Genomic DNA, 20000 nt, shown 5'->3' with positions numbered 1-20000 from the left:
CTCTCTCTCCTTCCCTCCCTCTCCGTCCCTCTCCCATTCCCTCCCGCCCTCCCTTCCCCCCCTCCCTTCCCCCCTCCCTTTTTCCTTCACCTCCCCCATTCTCCCTCTCTCTCCTTCTTTTCCTTTCCGTCCTTCTCCCCTTCCCTCTCCCCTTCCCTTCCCTCCGTCCCTGTAGGCTTCGTGATGGGCCTGGACGGTTTCCCATTAATCCAATTGAGATTTGCGGAAGGGACTCTGCTGGTTGCCCGTGTGTGCGTGCGTGTGTGTGTGTGTGTGTGTGAGTGTGTGTGTGTGTGTGTGTGTGTGTGTGTGTGTGTGTGTGTGTGTGTGTGTGTGTGTGTGTGTGTGTGTGTGTGTGTGTGTGTGTGTGTGTGTGTGTGTGTGCGCGCGCGCATTTCTGTGTTTCTGTGTATTTATATGCATATGTATTATATGTATTATATATTATTCTATAGGATTTATTGCTTGGATTTATTGATTTAATTTCTTTCTGTTGTATATATCTGTATAAATTATGTACGTATGGTTTATCGTTTGTTTTTGTTTGCTTCGCCTTTTGTAATTGTTAGATCACTTTGTGTGGCACAGTCTCACTTTTTATTATGATTATTATCGTCTTTCTCACTCCCCTCTTCCTCCTCTTCTTCCTTCTTCTCTTCCTCCCGTCCGTTACTGTTAGTGCTGTTAATATGACACTAATGATAATGGAAAAGCAGATATCATATTTATGATAATTATCGTTGCTGTTACCATCGACAACTTTTGTATATCAATATCTTCGCCGTTGCATTCTGTAATCTTCTTTGCATTTGCGTTTAAATCCCGAACTTCTTTTCACTCCCCCCCCCCCCACCCACCAACCTAACCACCTGGGCTCCCTGCCCCACCTGACCATCAGCCCCCCCCCCCAACCCCAGGCCCTTCTCCGCCTGCCCCTATCCCTATCCTCCAAAATATCCGAGTGCTTTTGGTAAAGGGCTTACTCGTGTTTCCCTCAAGATGTAAGATTTTTTTTTTTTTTCTAACTCGGTATTTTCTTCTCTCCTTTTTTTGGTTTATTCCCACTTTCTTGCTTATCTCTTTTTTTCCTTTGACTTTTTTTTTTCTTTCCTCTTTTTTTCCTCTGTATTCTTTCATCCTCGCTTTGTCCCTGTATTCCTTCTCCATCTCCATCTCAATTTCCTTCTCCATCTCCTCCTCCTCCTCCTCCTCCTCCTCCTCCTCCTTCTCCCCACCCTCCTCCGCCTCCGCCTCCTCCTCCTCCTCCTCCTCCTACTCCTCTTCCTCCTCTTCCTCCTCATCATCTTCCTCCTCTTTCTCCTCCTCCTCCTCCTCCTCTTCTTCTTCTTCTTCTTCCACCTCCTCCTCTTCTTCCATCTCCTTTTCTTCCTCCTCCTTTCCACCTTTCGTTTTTTTTCTCCGTTGCAAAGGCAGTTTTGCTCTGCTTGCATCGGCCTTATGCAACTATCGCTATACATATTTCGTTCCACGTGACACGACGCTTGGGGAGATTCAGTGATTTTCGTTTTATTTCACGCTTTGGGGATTTCAGACGTAGAGAGGGAGAGGGGGAAGGAGAGGGAGAGGGAGAGGGAGAGAAGGAAGGAGAAAGGAAGGGACGAAGGACAAAGGGAGAGGGAGGGAGAGGAAAAACAGGAGGGAGAGGGTGAGGGAGAGGGAGAAGGAGGCGGAGGCAGAGAGATGGGGAAGGAGAACGAGAGGCAAAGGGAGATGGGGAGTGGGAAGGAAGGAGGATGAAGAGAGAGAAGCCGACAAGGATGATGAAGTTTTACCTTTCATTTCATCTTCATCTGACTCCGACGGCGAAGTGGAGGAAAAGAAGAGGAAAAGAATGGGGGAAGGTGCAAAGGTGAGGAGAGATCTGTGAATAAAAAGCATAGAATGAGGGAGAGAGAGTGAGAGAGAGGGAAGGGGAGGGGAAAAGGGAGAATGGGAAGAAGGTAGAGAGAGAGATGGAGAGGAGGAGGAAAACACAGAGTGAGGAAGGGAGGGAGAGAAGGAGGGAAGGAAGGAGGGAGGGAGAGAGAAAGAGAGAGAGAGAGAGAGAGAGAGAGAGAGAGAGAGAGAGAGAGAGAGAGAAAGAGAAGAGAGAGAGAGAGAGAGAGAGAGAGAGAGAGAGAGAGAGAGGATGCACAAGATCGGTGAAGCGTGTGTAGTGAATCTACGGGATGCCGTTGCCAGGTTTCATTGTTTTATTTATTTGTTTATTTATTTATTTATTTATTTATTTCTTAACATGTATAATTACAATAGCCACAGAATACTGTACTATGTCAAATATATATAAAACTGTAATCACGATTGCCCACGCCTGAGCAGCTAGCCAGGGTGGTAAACAAACTTAACTTTTTTCAAACACTAAGGTCACACTTTAAGTTATAATCTTCACAGGATCAATATACCTATATGGGTACACTATCCCGTTTACGTTCATGAATAATACACGTACATATATAGAAAGCAATAGAGAAGGAAAGAGAGAAGAAATTAAAGGAACAAGAGATATCGTAGGAGCCCGAATGATGGGCCCACCAAGAGTAGAGTAGATGGTGCGTTTAGGGCGTAAGGTAGACAACCCTGATGTCTTGACTTCTTTATTGAAGAGTAATGACGGACATCGGCCGGAAGGCAACGGCAAACCACCGCTCTAAATTGCCAAGAAAATCATGGAAACCCATGATCGCCAACGTCCTTGAGGGACAGGGCACTTGAAAAAAAAATGATGGAGTGCGGCTGCTGCTAAGGGCGAGGTGTCGCTCCTTGGCTCCTCGCAGGGAGTCTAGGATCTAAGGATGGCTATAAATCACGTGTTTAGCATGTTTAGCAGCATTGCAATGTCTAGTGTGGCAAGAAGTGATGAATAATTGGGTAAAACAGTGATCGTGTGCGCGTGTGTGTGTGTGTTTGTGTGTGTGTGTGTGTGTGTGTATGTGTGTGTGTGTGTGTGTGTGTGTCTGTCTATCTGTCTGTCTGTGTGTCTGTGTGTAGAATTAATAGTATGATGTAGATTTAGCGGGGTTACAGAGAGATAAATATCTCTTTCATAAAAAGATAGGCAAAAAAAAAAGACATGGAAAAGAAGTGGATAAAGAAGAAAGACAAAGACAACAAAATACATGAAGAAAAGACAACTAAAAAAGTAGATAAAAAGGAATCATTAAAAAAGAAACAACAAGAAATAAGGCAAAGCATCAAAGAAGAAAGACAAATAAAAGAGAGAAAATGAAGCATGAAATTTTGGAAGAAGGTTAGGAACAGAAAGAAAAAAAAAAAAAGTGAAGAAAGAATGAAATTAAAGGTAAAGATTCAACACAACACCTAAAGCAAAGAAAACGTAAAGAAAACAAAGGGAAAATACGATCAGAAAATTCCCGTTTGCTTGTCGGCCTCGGCGGCGGGGATTCCAAAGCTCTTTCGTTCCGGCCGGAACCCGATTGGGAATTTTGTGTCGTTGTTGGAATTTCTGTCATTCGGGGCCCATTTTCCCTTTTTCCCTTCCCTTTTTCCCTTTTTACCCCTTTTTCTCCTCTCTCACTGCCTCTCTTCCCTCCTTCTTTCTCCTCTTTCATTGCTTCTCTTCGTTTTCTGTCTTTTTTTTCCGTCTTCTTTCCCTGCTTTCGCTTCCTTATGACTCATGTTCCTCCTAATAACCGAAATTTACCCCGTTATGAAGGCAAGGAGTAAATACGGACGGCGCTCCTGCCTGCTGATCGGACGGCCGTTTCTCCCTTAATTACGGAATTCATTTACGGACGCCGAACGGACTCGGGAGTTACGATGCAAAGTAATTCGGCCGTGGCGATAATGGTGGGGGGGGGGGGGGGAGTTTTTTGTTCTTTGGCCGTAGATGGCTTTGGGCGTGTTCTGGTTTTTTTTGGGTTGTTTTGTTTTGGGGGGGGTGTGTTGGGGGGGGGGGGGGGGTTAAAGGGAAAGGGTTTTTTTTTTTTAATTTTTGCGTGCCTTTTATTTTTATTTTTTCTGAGGGGGGATATTGTTATGTATTTATTTATTTATTTATTTTATTTATTTATTTATTTATTTATTTTATTTATTTTTTAATTTTTTTTTTTTTATTTTTTTGAGAGAGAGAGAGAAAGAGAGAGAGAAGAGAAGAGAGAGAAAGAAGAGAAAGAGAAAAGAGAGAAAACGGAGGGGAAAATATTCTAAAACACCACACCAAGAGACAGAAAACCACCTCCATTTGACTGCCAACGGACTCTTGCGAGATTTTCAGTAAGAAAGTCCCTCCCCACCCCTCCGCTCTTTTTAGGGTGAAACAATGTCATGTCAATGGATGTCATTCCCCCTCCCCTACTTCCTTTTTTCTCTCCCTTTCCCCCCACCCTTTTTTTTTTCCCCTTTTTTTTTTTTTTCCTCCCTTTTCCCCTCTTTTTTTTCTCCCCCCTTTCCCCCCCCTTTCTTTTTTTTCTCCCCCTTTCCCCCCCCCTTTTCCCTTTTTTCTCCCCCTTTCCCCCCCCTTTTTCTTTTTTTTCCCCCTTTTCCCCCCCCCTTTCTTTTTTTCCCCCCTTTCCCCCCCCCTTTTTCCTTTTTCTCTCCCTTCCCTCCCCTTTTTCCTTTTTTTCTCCCCTTCCCCCCCCTTTTCCCCTTTTTTTCTCTCCCTTTCCCCCCCTACTTCCTTTTTTCCTCCTTTCCCCCCCTTTTTCCCCTTTTTTTCTCCCCCTTTCCCCCCCCCTTTTTCCCTTTTTTTCCCCTTTTTCCCCCCCCTTCCCCTTTTTTTCTCGCCCTTTTTTCCCTCCTTTTTTTCTTTTCCCCCCCCTTTCCCTTTTTTTCTCTCCTTTCCCTCCCTTCTCCTTTTTTCTCTCCCTTTCCCTCCCCATCTTCCTTTTTTTTCCCTTTCCCCCCCCTTTTTCCCTTTTTTCTCTCCCTTCCCCCCCTTCTTCCTTTTTTCTCCCCTTCCCTCCCTTCCTTTTTCCTCCCTTTCCTCCCCTACTTCCTTTTTTTTTCCCCCTTTCCCCCCCCTTCTTCCTTTTTTCTCCCCCTTTTCCTCCCACTTCCTTTTTTTCTCCCCCTTTCCCCCCCTTTTTTTTCTTTTTCCCTTTTCCCCCCCCTTTTTCCTTTTTTCTCCCCCTTTCCCTCCCCTATTCCTTTTTTCTCTCCTTTCCCCCCCTCCTTTTTTGCTCCCCCTTTCCCCCCCCCCCCTTTTTTTCCCCCTTTCCCCCCCCTTCCTTTTTCCCCCCTTTCCCCCCCCTTCTTCCTTTTTTTCTCTCCCTTTCCCCCCCTTCCTTTTTTCTCCCCCTTCCCCTCCCTTCTTCCTTTTTTTCTCCCCTTTTTTCCCTCCCCTCCCCTTCTTTTTTTTTCTCCCTTTCCCTCCCCTTTTCCCTTTTTTTCTTCCCTTTCCCCCCCTTCTTTTTTCTCCCCCTTTCCCCCCCTTTTTCTTCCTTTTTTTCTCCCCCTTTTCCCCCCCCTTTTCCTTTTTTTTCTCCCCTTTTTCCCCCTTTTTTTTCTCCCCCTTTCCCCCCCTTTTTTTTTTCTCTCCCTTTTCCCCCCCTTTTTCCCTTTTTTTTCTCCCCCTTTTCCCCCCCTTCTTCCTTTTTTTTCCCCTTTCCCTCCCTTCTTTTTTCTTCCCTTTCCCCCCCTTTTTCCCTTTTTTTTCCCCCCTTTTCCCCCCCTTTTTCCCTTTTTTCTCTCCCTTTCCCCCCCTTCTTTTTTTCTCCCCTTTTTCCTCCCCTTCTTCCTTTTTTCTCTCCCTTTCCCCCCCCTTTCCCTTTTTTCTCCCCCCTTTCCCCCCCCTTTTCTTTTTTTCCGCCCTTTCCTCCCCTTCCTTTTTTCTCCCTTTCCCTCCCTTTTTCCTTTTTTCTCCCCCTTTTCCCCTCCCCTTTCCCCTTTTTTTTCTCCCCCCTTTCCCCCTCCCCTTCTTCCTTTTTTCTCGCCCTTTCCCTCCCCCTTTTTTTTCTCCCCTTTCCCTCCCCTTCTTTTTTTTCCCCCTTTCCCTCCCCTTTTTCCTTTTTTTCTTCCCCTTTTCCCCTCCCTCTTCCTTTTTTTCTCCCCTTTCCCCCCCCTTTTTCCCTTTTTCTCCCCCTTTTCCCTCCCCTTTTTCTTTTTTTCTCCCCCTTTTCCTCCCTTTTTCCTTTTTTTCTCTCCCTTTCCCCCCCCTTCTTTTTTTTCTCCCCTTTTTCCCCCCCCTTTCTTCCTTTTTTCTCTCCCTTTCCCCCCCCCTTCTTCCTTTTTTCTCTCCCTTTCCCTCCCCTACTTCCTTTTTTCTCTCCCTTTCCCCCCCCTACTTCCTTTTTTTCTCCCCTTTTTCCCCCCCCTTTTTCCCTTTTTTTCTCCCTTTCCTCCCCTTTTTCCCTTTTTTCTCCCCCTTTTCCCCCCCCCTATTTCCTTTTTTCCCCTTTCCCCCCTTTTTCCTTTTTTTTCTCCCTTTCCCCCCCCCCTTTTTTTTTTTCTTCCCTTTCCCTCCCTTTTCTTTTTTCTCCCCCTTCCCCCCCCCTTTTTCCTTTTTCTCCCCCTTTCCCCCCCCCTTCTTCCTTTTTTCTCTCCTTTCCCCCCCCTTTTCCCCTTTTTTTCCCCCTTTCTCCCTCCCCTTCTTTTTTTTCTCCCCCTTTCCCTCCCTTCTTCTTTTTTCCCCCCTTTTTCCCCCCCCTTCTTCTTTATTTTCTCTCCCTTTCCCCCTTCCTTTTTTCTCTCCCTTTCCCTCCCCTTCTTCCTTTTTTCTCTCCCTTTCCCTCCCCTACTTCCTTTTTTCTCTCCCTTTCCCTCCCCTTCTTCCTTTTTTCTCTCCCTTTCCCTCCCCTACTTCCTTTTTTCTCTCCCTTTCCCTCCCCTTCCCCTTTTTCTCCCCCCTTTCCCCCCCTTCCTTTTTTTCTCCCCTTTCCCCCCCCTTTTTTTTCTCCCTTTCCCCCCCCTTTCTTCCTTTTTTTTTCCCCTTTTTCCCCCCCCTTCTTTTTTTCTCTCCCTTTCCCTCCCCTTCTTCTTTTTTCTCTCCCTTTCCCTCCCTTTTTCCCTTTTTTTTCTCCCCCTTTTCCCCTCCCCTTTTTCCTTTTTTCTCTCCTTTCCCTCCCCTTTTTTTTTTTTCTCTCCCTTTCCCCCCCCCTATTCCCTTTTTTTCTCCCTTTCCCCCCTTTTTCCTTTTTTTTCTCTCCCTTTTCCCCCCTTCTTTTTTTTTTTTCCCCCCCTTCTTTTTTTCCCCCCTTTTCCCCCCCTTTTTCCCTTTTTTTTCTCGCCCTTTCCCTCCCCTTCCTTTTTTCTCCCCCTTTCCCTCCCCTTCTTCTTTTTTCCCCCCTTTCCCCCCCCTTCCTTTTTTTTCCCCTTTTCCCCCTCCCCCTTTTTCCCTTTTTTCCCTTCCCTTTCCCCCCCTTCTTCCTTTTTTCTCCCCCTTTTCCCCTTCCCTTTTTTTCTCCCCCTTTCCCCCCCCTTTTTCCCTTTTTTCCCCTTTCCCCTCCCTTCTTCCTTTTTCTCTCCTTTCCCTCCCCTTTTTTTTTTCTCCCCCTTTCCCCCCCCCTTCCCTTTTTTTCCCCCTTTCCCTCCCCTTCTTCCTTTTTTCTCGCCCTTTCCCTCCCCTTTTTTCTTTTTTCTCTCCCTTTCCCCCCCCTTTTCTTCCTTTTTTCTCTCCTTTCCCTCCCCCTTCTTCCTTTTTTTTTCCGCCCTTTCCCCCCCCTTCCCTTTTTCTCTCCTTTCCCTCCCTTTTTTTTTTTCCCCCTTTCCCCCTTCTTTTTTTTTTCTCCCCCTTTCCCCTCCCCTTCTTTTTTTTCCTCCCTTTTCCCCTCCCTTCTTCCTTTTTTCCTCCCCCTTTCCCCCTTCCCCCTATTCCTTTTTTCTCCTTTTCCTCCCCTTTTTTTTTCTCTCCCTTTCCCCCCTTTTCCTTTTTCCTCCTTTCCCCTCCCCTTTTTTTCCCTTTTTTCTCTCCCTTTCCCTCCCCTTCTTCCTTTTTTCTCTCCCTTTCCCTCCCTTTTTTTTTTTCCCCCCTTTCCCCCCCCTTCCCTTTTTTTTTCTCCCCCTTTCCCCCCCCTTTTCCCTTTTTTTTCTTCCCCCTTTTCCCCCTCCCCTTCTTCCTTTTTCTCTCCCTTTCCCCCCCTTCTTTTTTTTCTCTCCCTTTCCCTCCCCTTTTTACTCTCCCTTTCCCCCCCTTTTTCCCTTTTATTTTTCTCCCCCTCCCCCTTCCTTTTTTCTCTCCCTTTCCCTCCCCTTTTTCCTTTTTTTTCTCCCCCTTTTCCCCCCCCTTTTTTCCTTTTTTTCTCCCTTCCCCCCTTTTTTCCCTTTATTTTCTCCCTTTTTCCCTCCCCTTCCTTTTTTCTCCCCCTTTCCCCCCCCTTTCTTCCTTTTTTCTCTCCTTTCCCCCCCTTCTTCCTTTTTTCTCTCCCTTTCCCTCCCCTTCTTCCTTTTTTCTCTCCCTTTCCCTCCCCTTCTTCCTTTTTTCTCTCCCTTTCCCTCCCCTCTTCCTTTTTTCTCTCCCTTTCCCTCCCCTTCTTCCCTAGTCCTCCTCTGCAATCACGTCTCTCTACTTTCACCCTTTATCCACCTCCTTTTTTTCTCTACTATTCCATTCCCCCCTCCCCTCCATCAACTCCACCTTTCCCTTCCCTTCATTCCCCCATCGCCCCAAACTCTCCATGCCCCCCCCCTCACCCCATCACCCCACCTCTCCCTTCCCTTTATGCCCTCCCCTTCCCCCATCACCCCCCTCTCCCCATCGCCCCCCCTCTCTTCATTATCCCCCCCCCTCTCTCTCTCTCTCTCTCTCCATCGCCCTCGCTATTACCTCTTACGGAAAACGCACTTTCTTAATCGCCTGTAATCCAGGTAAGCAAATAATAGTAATCCCTCCTTGAAGCTCCGGATTTTTTTTTTTCTTTTAAAGGGTTTGTGAGCTTGGTGGGGGTGGCGGGGGAGGGAGGGGGGAGAGGGAGGGAGGAAGGCTGTGCTACGGTCAGAGGGGAGTTGGTAGTGGGGGGAAGGGGTTAGCGGGGGGGGGGGATTCCTAAGGGGTTGGGAGCGGGTAAAAGGGGGAAGGGGGAGGAGGGAGAGGGATTGACGTAAATCCTTTCTCCCTATGTGGCATTGCAACGGTGGAGGGGGCGTGGGGGTGGGGTGCGGAGGGGGGGAGGGAGGGAGATAGAGAGAAGCTTATGATCTCGGAATCCTCTTAGATTTTTCTTTCTTTTTTTTCCTTTGTCTCGGTTTGAGTCTTGGATCGGTGGTAGGTCAGTCGCTTGATTTTTTGTTTGTTTGTTTGTTTGTCTGTATGAGAGAGAGTTCTGTCAGTGTTCATGGTGTTGTTTTTCTTCTCGATTACTCGTGCACAGGTGAACGTATCGACGCACACACACACGCGCACGCACGCACGCACGCACGCACGCACGCACGCACGCACGCACGCACTCTCACACACACACACACACACACACACACACACCACACACACACACACACACACACACACACACACACACGTACACACTCACACGCTCAGTACTATTATATACGTTCAGAGTGTTACGTAACAGAAATAAAAGATCTTGTCTTTGTTATTAATTTATGCCTAGGTGGACACACAGTTGATCGCGGACGCACTCTCTAATACTCTCTCTCATGTCGGGGACATTTTGTTTACAAGTGTGTCCATTAACACACTATCACCAAGTATTATGTAAAGCAGGTGGCTTCTGTGATTACCTCTACCTTGACATAAAGGTGAGTGGCAAGTGGCTTAAGCGAGGGGAGAGTGGGGGAAGGGGTGAAGGAGGGGAGGAAGAGGGAAAGGGGTGAAGGAGGGGAGGAAGAGGGAAAGGGGTGAAGGAGGGGAGGAAGAGGGAATAGGGGAAAGGGGAGGAAGAGGGAATAGGGGAAAGGGAGAGGAAGAGGGGATAGGAGAAGAAGAGAGAAAAGGGGATAGGTGGAGGAAGAGGGAAAAGGGGAAAGTAAAAGGAAGGTGAGTAAAGGGAAAGTTGGGGGGGAGTTAGGACGGTAAGAAGAACGAAGAGAGGGGGAGAGAGAAAGAAAAAGAACGAGAGAGAGAGAGAGAGAGAGAGAGAGAGAGAGAGAGAGAGAGAGAGAGAGAGAGAGAGAGAGAGAGAGAGAAAGGAAAGTGGAAAGAGGAGGAAGAGCAAAGGGAGAGCGAAAGAGGGGAGGAAGGTCGAGGGCAAGGGTGGGGGAATGGTATCAAAGGGGTTTAGATTAAGGCTTTGTGAGAAAGGAAGTTAAGCCAGGCTTTTAGCATGAGATGGACCGGCATGACGGTGGGGCTGGCTTAGAGACCATGGGGAGGAGGAGAAAGAGAGAAGGAGAAAGAGGGAGAAGGAATGAGATGAAGGGAGATGGGGAGGAGGGGGAAAGAGAGAGAGAAAGAGAAAGAGAGAGGAATGAGATGAAGGGAGATGGAAAGGAGGGGAAAGAGAGAGAGTAAGAGAGAAGGAGAAAAAGGGAGAAGGAATGAGATGAAAGGAGATGGGAAGGAGAGAGAGAGGAGTGAGGCGAAGGAGAAGAAAAATAGAGAGAGGGGAGAAAGTAAGAGAAAGAGAGGGAAGGAATGAGACGAAGGAGGGATGGGAAGAAGGGGAAAGAAAAGTAGAAAGAATGAGGAAGTAAGAGAAAGGGAGAGAAGGAATGAGCCGGACGGGGAGGAAGAGGGGGGACGAGAGAGAAAGAAAATGAGAGAAACAGAGAAAAGGAAATAGACGAATGAGTAGGGGAGTGGAGGGGAGAGAATGAGATAGTAAGGAACCAAGATAGAGAAAATGAGGAAGCAAGGGGAAAAGGAAAGAAAAGGAGGAAGATAGGGAGGGAAAAGTAAAAGAAAAGAAAATCAAGAGAGAGAGAGAGAGAGAGAGAGAGAGAGAGAGAGAGAGAGAGAGAGAGAGAGAGAGAGAGAGAGAGAGAGAGAGAGAGAGAGAGAGAGAGAGATAACCGCATCAGCTCCGTTTGTAAACATCTCCATAATCAGAAGAGGCGACGGAGTTGCTGACATCGCTGACTTCGTATCATGACTTGGCTTATTGGATCGCTGAGGGAGTTCAGTTGCGAGGTTCAGTAGGGCGTGTTCAATTTGTGGACGTGCGGGCGTGTGGGCGTTTTTTTCGGGGGTGGGGGGGGTGAAGAGAGCTATTGATTGTCCTTTCCTTTCTTCTTTTTCTTGTTATTATTCATATTATTATCATCATCATCGTCATCCTCCTCCTCCTTCTCCTCCTCCTCCTCCTCCTCCTCCTCCTCCTCCTCCTCCTCCTCCTCCTCCTCCTCCTTCTCCTCCTTCTCCTCCTCCTCCCTCTTTTCCTCTTCCACTTTCTTAAATCCAAACAAAGGAAAGGCATAATGAGCAAGGCCGCAATTTATAATATTGTTTGCCAAACTACGCAAGATTTTTTTTTCGTGTTCTGAAAGTCAATGGGCCTATTCGCTTCGATTGGTCGAGGAGCTTATATTATTTTGAAAATTTCTTGTGTTTTTCGGTCTTGTGAATAAATGAATGATAAACCAGTATCGCCATATAAATCAACTCACTATAGGAAATGAACTGATAAGGAAAACGTGTGTGTGTGTGTGTGTGTGTGTGTGTGTGTGTGTGTGTGTGTGTGTGTGTGTGTGTGTGTGTGTGTGTGTGTGTGTGTGTGTGTGTGTGTGTCTCTTCGTTCTCCTTTCTCTCTCTCTCTCTCTCCTCTCTCCTCTCTCTCTCCCTCTCCCTCTCCCTCCCTCTCTCTCCTCTCCTCTCCCTCCCTCCTCCTCCCTCCTCCCTCTCCTCCCTCCTCCATTACTCCTCCTCTCCTTTTCCTCCTCCCTCCTTCCCTCCTTCCCTCCTCCTCGTCTCTCTCTCTCTCTCTCTCTCTCTCTCTCTCTCTCTCCTCTCTCTCTCTCTCTTCTCTCTCTCTCTCTCTCTCTTTTTTTCCTCCTCTCCTCTCTCTCTCTCTCTCTCTCTTTTTTTACCCCTCTCCTCTCTCTCTCTCTCTCTCTCTTCTCTCTCTCTCTCTCTCTCTCTCTCTATTATATATGATATATATATATATATATATATATATATATATATATATATATATATATATATATATATGTTTGTATTTATATATATAATTAATTATAAGAAATATAATCAAGGGAATAGAACAAATGTAGCAATCAGAGAAAAGTAATTACCCAATCGAGGAGGCACTATTGTTTAAGTATTTCTGGCGGAGCTGAATCGGCCGAAATGACGTATTGTTGAGGCCGGTCACTCGTTAAAAAATGGGCCTGGGGGGGGGGTAATGGGAGGCGGTGGATGGGCGTCGGTCGTGGGGAGGGGGAGGGGGGCGAATGGGGTTGTAGGATGTGGGGTCATTTTTCTTGGCGTTTTTTGGAGGAATTTGGTTTGTTTGCTTGGTTTGTGTTTTTTTATAGTCGTTTTGTTGAGAGCGTTGGTAACGTTATTTGTTGTTAGTGCTGTTTTCATGTTTTTTAATATCAACAATGGGTAGATATAGCCTATAGTTATTATATCGCGCACGCACACGCGCGCGCTCGCGAACACACACACACACACACACACACACACACACACACACACACACACACACACACACACACACACACACACACACACACACACACACACACACACACACACACACACACACACACACACACACACACACACAATCACACAATCACACAATCACACAATCACACATACACGCGCGCATACACAAATACTCATACATATACACACACATACACATTCATCTTAGCTGACCGGTCTGACCTCCCCATCCGTCGAGAGCAGAGGTCACATGAAGGCGCCGGGAGGTCAGGTTGCTAATAGCGCAAGGTCAGAACTCGGGTCACGGAGTCGGTCACTGTGTCGCGGAAGTGGTGATGACGACGGTGTCCAAGATGGTGTTGTGTGGCGGTGTCGTGGTGGGGAAGGAGTGGGAGGGAGAGGAGGAGAGAGTCTGGTGAGGGTGAGATGTTTGTTTGTTTTGTACGTTTTTTCTCCCGCGTGTTTTTTTTTTTTTTTTTTTTTTTTTTATTATTTATTATTTATTATTTATTATTATTTTTTACTCTTTTTACCGTTGTTGCCGTGAAAGAAAAGCAAAATAAGTGAGGTTTTGTGATGCCGGAAGAGCTTAATCGTTACGGAGGTTGGGGGGAGGGAGGGGGTGAAGGGGGAGGGGGCGGGGGAGGGGGAGGGAAAGGGGCAAATCCAGGAGCTTAGAAGGAAAGGGGTTTTATTGCCCAGAGGAAGACTTATAGTTGGGGGGGGAGGGGGCGGATGGCATAATTGTTGTTTATATTCCGTCTTCTGGAGTTTGTAGTTTTCCTTCCTCTTTCTTGTCCTTTTCTTGGGAATTAATTAAATAAAGCGGGTTGAAGGTGTGTGTGTGTGTGTGTGTGTGTGTGTGTGTGTGTGTGTGTGTGTGTGTGTGTGTGTGTGTGTGTGTGTAGCCGGGGGATCTTCCGAAGAAAATTGTTCTAGGTAATGAATGAGATTGTGGATTGTGGCTTGACCATATCTGACCTTGCTGACGTCAAGATGAATGGACCTTGTGGCTCTCTCTCCCTCCCACCGTTCCACTTCCCTCCCTCTCTCCCTCCCAGCCCCCTTCCTCTTCCCTCCCTCTCTCCCTCCCATTCCCCTCCCCTCCCCTCCCTCTCTCCCTTCCATTCCCTTCCCCCTTCCCTCCCTCCCCTCCCTCCCTCCCTCCTTCCCCCCCTTCCCTCCCTCTCTCCCTTTCCTTTCCTTCCCTTCCCTCCTTCTCTCCCTTCTCCTCCCCCTCCCTCTCTCTTTCATTTTCCCCCTGTATTATTGCATCAAAATCTGATCCCCCCCCTAACACCCCCCGCCCCAAATACCCCCCTTAAATACCCCCCCCCCCCAATACCTCACCCCTCGTCTTGCCTTCGTAAATGTTGATCTTGACCCTGGCCTTGAGAACATTCACAACAGCCAATCATATCGCGTCTTGTCTTTTCTTTTCCCACTTCTGTTATTTGTATTTTTTTACGACCAATCAGCGACCTCGGAATCCACCCCCAAGAACACGAGAGGAATTTTGTTATAGAGATATCTGGTTTCTCCTTCTTTGTTTTCTTCTTTTTCCTCTTTCTTCTCTTCCTTCTCCTTCTTCTCCTCCTCCTCCTATTCTCGGCCATGTGTGACGGTGTTGGCTCTTCTGTCCCTCCTCTGAGCGCGTTTTCCCACGAGAGAGAGACAACCTGGAGACTGTAAATAAACCAGCGGTCTTGTAAGATAAACAACAAAAAAGGGAAAACGGGAGAGAAAGAGTGAGAGAAAGCGAGAGAGTCAGATGTTTAGCGTTCTTTTGACCGGCGTTTCATAATTGGCGTTTGGCAACTGCGTCTCGGTCAGTGTGAGGGGTGAGTCGGCTCCCCTCAGTGCGGTTGCCAGTTAGGCTAATAATCCCACTGGCAGATGAGATGGAGAATTAGACTATTTTTAGTTCAATAAGCCGCTTCGTGTGCTGACGATATTTTTAAAATATCAACATGCCCGTGATATTTGCGATAAAATCTATCGGTTGCCTGGCGAAAATCACAAAGACCTTTCTTTTTATTGTGTGAAAAATAGAAAACACGTGAAGCGGGATGTGTTGTTCGTTGCCGCTTGTCCGGTCTTCCATGTGAAGTGTGGTCGCCGAACACTTTTCCTTATTAAATGGATATCTGCGTGGATACGTTTTGCTTGGGGGAGTTAATGCGTTTGCAATTGCTATGAGGGATGGGTGATCTGGAAATTGATATGGCAATTGGAAGTGGGAACGCGAGAATTAGACGGGATTGGTGGGTTGATGTCTTTGTTTTGAGAGAGAGAGAGAGAGAGAGAGAGAGAGAGAGAGAGAGAGAGAGAGAGAGAGAGAGAGAGAGAGAGAGTGTGTGTGTGTGTGTGTGTGTGTGTGTGTGTGTGTGTGTGTGTGTGTGTGTGTGTGTGTGTGTGTGTGTGTGTGTGTGTGTGTGTGTGTGTGTGTAGATGTATATAGGTATATACAGTGATCGTACCAAACACTTCGAATTTTAAAAGTATCTGTTTATGTACAGTGTGGTTCGTGTAAACATAAACCCAGACAGAAAACAAACAAGTAAAAATGAATTTGTGAGGCTTGTGAAAAAGCTGCAACAATTTCTCGAGACAGTAACCATCACGGGCAACAGCATGCAGTGTGACGTGCATGCAATTTTCGTGCAATGGCAAAAGTAGCGTTGCGTGTGGAGGCGCCTCTCTATTGCGCGATAGCTGGGGGACGTCTCGGAGTTTAGGCGAGAGAGAGAAATGTGGTTTGATGTTGAGAAGGACTGGAGATTGACTCTTGCTTTTTTACGTTGAGTGTAGTTTTAGTGGTGGTTGTGATCGTGGTCGTTGTTTTTTTGTGTTTGTTTGTATGTTTTATGTAAACCTTTTTCTTTCGGTTGTGATCGCATCGTTTTTTAGAGGATTTGTCGGTGCGAAAATAAATGAAAATGATATCAAGCGATTGGGAAACCGAAGGACTTTCTTCGCGATGGTCATTATATTCAATGAAGAAGGGAAAAAAAGGCCAGGCCGTGCGACGGGGGTGGGGTGGGGGTATAGGGGAAGGGAAGAGGGAAATGGGAAGGGGATGGGAGGGTGGGAGGAATGGGAGCGGAAGGAGGGGGGAGTAGGGGAGGTGTTGGAAGTGTGAGGTAGGAGAAAAGGTTGATGGAAGTAGAGGAGAAAGAGGGTGAGGTGGAAAAGAGGTTGGATGGGAGGGACGTAGAGGCAGAGGAGGAGGAGGAAAGGGAGGAGGGGGTAGAGGAGAGAAGTGAGGCAACCGGCTGAGGGGAGGTACTCCAAGGTCGGGTTCTATAGCCACCTCAGTTTGGGTCAGCCGGTGTTCGCGCTTGGTCAGTGTCGAGGGGACGGTGTGTGATCTGGGGAGGAGGAAGGGGGGGAGGGGAAGAGGGGGAGGACTTGGTGTTGTGCGTGGTGTGTGATGCCAGTCGATCTCGGACAGTCGAGGCAGTGTGTACGCGCGCGCTCGTGGGGTGTTTACTCTCATGTGTGTGTGTGTGTCCTTGTGTTGAGGTGTGTGTGTATCGTGATTGTACCGTGGGGGGTTTTAGACGTGAGGCGACATGCAGGTACGAAGAGTGACAGGGGTGTACCTCCGTTCGAAATGCTAGAGCTGTGTATTGTGTCATCGTACAGAAAATCGAGACGTGTGTATCACCAGATGGGTGATGTATCTCTTGATATTATATGAATGAATCACATCTAAAGATATCCGTTATGGAATATAATGCGTGCCCGCCACCGTAGTGTCAGGAAACATCACTCTCGTCAAGTACCGATAAAAGTGCTTTTCCCAGAAGTGTCAGCCTGTGTCAGTGGAACCGATCAGGCATAAATAACACGGCGCGACTATGGTCAAGCCCTTGTCATAATTCCGTGACATCACAACATATCAATCACCCGCCCACACACAAGCGTGAACCGGCCGATAGTTCACAGGCACACGTGGTTGTAGACACAACACCGACACCTTTGCAACACGAGATTTCTTTAGTATGGAAATCTCTAAAACGTCTTTTTTGCAACACCAAAATCTCTGCAGCACGTTTTTTTTGCAACACCGCAATCTATACAACAAAGATTTTTTGTGAAACACCGATCACTACAACACGAAAAATCTCAACACAGTTTTTTTTGCAACATCCAAGTCTTTTTGCAACCCCACGTGTATCCTGTATAATGTCCAATGATTCCACGGAAGCGACATAAACCCCGGAAAATAATCCCCGGTTGGAGGTGCGTCGGTCGTGTCTTGTTAGGGGGGGATTAGTCCACTCAAGGTGATTTGTTTGCAGATTAGAAGGCGGTGGTCTTGGATTGGCTTAGGGTTTAGGATTGGGTAAGGGAGCCCAAGCTACCTTGCGTCTGCTTGTTTTTTTTTTTTTTTTTTTTTTTTTTTTTTCGTCGTCTTACTCTTTTCTCAATCTCTTCTCTTCTCTTCGTTTCTGTTCTCTTTTCTAATTTCCCTCGCAGTCTTTTGTTCTCCCTCTCATTTTTTTTCTTTCAGTCGTTGTTTTCTCACTTCTTCTTTCTCTTCTCTCTTCCCATCATCTTCTCTTCTCCCATCCCCCTCCTCTTCTCTCATTCCACTTCTCGTCTCTCTCTCTCTTCTATTCTCCCATCCTCCTCCTCGACTCCCTTCCCCTTCTCTTCTCTTCTCCTCTCCCTTCCTTCCCTCCCTTCGCCCTCTTCCTTCTCCCCTCCCTCCTCCCTGGACCCCTATGGTGCGTGAGAGTGCGTGGGTCGCGGTTTTGTCATAGTTTGTAAACACTGAAAGGGCTCGTATGTTGATGTTTATTTTATATATTTTTTTAGTTATTTATCTCCTGGATGATTTAACTGAAAAATTGAAAATAATTTTAATTAGTTGTGAGTAATTTGAAAAGTACGTTGGTGTATATATCCGTTCTGAAATATATTTGTTACGGAAAAAAAAATGAAAAGCGATGTTTTATAAGGAAGTGGATGTTATATTGTAATTCAAATGTGTTATGCAGAGTAATTTGAAATGGTTTTGAAAAGGTCAGATTACCGCTTTTGTGATGAATTCATGACTGCACACCAAATATGATCGGTCAGTTTGATGAAATAAGACATTGGAGCTTCGTTTATGTATATATGTATTCTGGATATCCGCGCATGTATTAATATTGCAAAACGCCGATGTGCATCTTGAATATGGGTTTAAGTTCAGTCTTCTTGTGTCCATTTGCAGATTTTTTATTATTTTTTTCACTGTGTGGTTTCTTTGGAAGACACTGGTTAGGGCCAGACATGGGTTCAGCTTATGATAGAGGTTAATAGATCAATCTGCATCTCTCTCTCTTCTAGTTCTCCTTTTACTCTTTCTTTCTCCCGTTTCCATTTTCCTCTCCCCCTCTTTCTCTCTCTCTTTCTCTCTCCCCCTCCTTCGCCTCCTCCCTGGCCCTCACCCATTTCCCTTTTCCTCATTCTCTTCCTCTTCTTCTTTCTCTTCCTCTTAAACTTTCTCTTCCTGGTCTCTCTCCTCCTCCTCCTCTTAAACTTTCTCTTCCTGGTCTCTCTCCTCCTCCTCCTCCTCCTTTCTACTTCAGCTCCTCCCCCCTCTTTTTTTATTACATCAACCCCTTGACCTCCCCCTCTCCCCCTCTTTAACTATTTCTTTTCCTGTCTCCTTCCTTCTTTACCACATCAATCCCTCCTCCCTTCCCCTTTTTACATCATTCTCCCACCTTCCTCTTTTTTTACACCAACCCTTTCCCTCTTCCCCTCTTTATCCCCACCAGCTCTCCGCCTCCTTCCCCCTCTGTACATCAGTCCCTCCGCCTCCCCCTTCTTTACCACATCAACCTCTACCCACCTCCTCTCCCCTCTGCCATCCCCTACCTTCCCCCCTCTCCCCTCTGCCCTCCCCTATCTCCCCCCCCTTCTCTCTCCTCTTCCACCTCCCCTCCCCTCTACTCCCCCCCTTTCCAGTAGGCCTAGTAAAACCGCCTCTATTGACCCCCTCCCCCTCCCCTCCCCCTCTAACCGCCCCAGTAGTCTTTCGCGAGTTTCCTCTGGGCGGGCTTTGGGGCTGGCGTCATCGGCTGTGGCATTTCCTCCCCCGGGCATTGCGGCTGGAGGAGGAAAAAGGGGGGGAGGGGGGTCTGGAGGAGGAAAGGGGGGGGGGTCGAGGTGGAGGATATTGGCTGTGCGATTATTTGTTACTTTTTTTGTGACTGATGCTAGTTTAGTTATTTAATGATCGTCTATTTATTTGTTCACTTCATCATTGACCGGTTTTTATTATTTATTTTATAGTTTTTATTACTATTATTATTGTCATTATTATTATTATTATTATTATTATTATTATTATTATTACTATTATTATTACTATTATTATCACTATTATTATTATTATTATTATTATTATTATTATTATTATTATTATTAATGATCATTATCGTTATCATCATCTATTTTTTGTGTCTATTCCGTCTCGCATCGTCGCCTGTGATAACGTTATGCAAATTGCTATTTCTATTTAATTACCATTATTTACGTCGCTTTGGTACGCTCGTTCACATCCGTATCGCCGCCTGCAATAATAACCTCATTAAAAAAGATAACAAAGATAATACGAGAGAAACAGACACTTATGGCGTTGTGGTGCTGCGGCGTTCTTGTTGTATAGTGTTGTGATGTGTGGTGTTATGGTGCCCGGGTTGTGTTGTGGTAGATGTAGTTGTGGTGTATGTTGCAGAGGGATGTTGCACACAAGGCTGCTATCGTGCAAAGGAGTAGGCTGTGGTTTTCATGATTGTGTGATGTGTTGCAGAGTTTTTTTTCTCTGTCGAGGCTTTGCGGGAGAGGAAGTAGAAGGAAGTGGAGAGGTGGATGAAGAAAGTGGAAGGAGATTTAAAGGAAAAGAAGGGGAAAAAAGGTGAATGAAGAGATAATTAAGTGTGAGAAGAAAAAAAAAGAGAAAAGAAAAACGAAATGGTCATTAAAGTGTGCGAAGGAAAGAAATTATAAACGAAAAGCGAATTGAAATGTAAAGATGGAAACCAAAACGAAACAGTAATTGATATGTGAAATAAGAGAAACAGAAAATCGAAGGAAGAAAACAAGAAAGTAGATCAGAAAAGTTAAAGAAAACATTTCTTAGAACCGAATGAAGGAGAAGACGGTCGTCCCTCAAGGTGAATCGCGTAAAGGAAAGAAAGAGAGGAAAATCGCAGAAGCCAAAGGAGAAAAGAAGGAGAGAGAGAGAAAGGGAGAGAGAATTCGACTTCAGAGAGATGTCAAAGAGGAGCTGATGTCACCAGAGATGTCGGTTGGACAGACCTTGCGGCCGGTGAGTGTCCACTAAGTGTGTGTGTGTGTTTGATAGGCCTAGGCTGCGCCGAATGTAGGCTTATGGTCCTTGATGAATGAAAGGTTTGTCGTTTGTCTCATTGAACTGATTTGAGAGCTGTTGCTGGGATTCGTTGTTATTTGGATTTATGATATGTTACTGCTTGTTTTATGGAAGAGG

The sequence above is a fragment of the Penaeus monodon genome, chromosome 41 (assembly GCF_015228065.2).
Source record: "Penaeus monodon isolate SGIC_2016 chromosome 41, NSTDA_Pmon_1, whole genome shotgun sequence".
In the NCBI taxonomy this organism is placed as follows: Eukaryota; Metazoa; Arthropoda; class Malacostraca; order Decapoda; family Penaeidae; genus Penaeus; species Penaeus monodon.
This window is presented reverse-complemented; position numbering follows the sequence as displayed.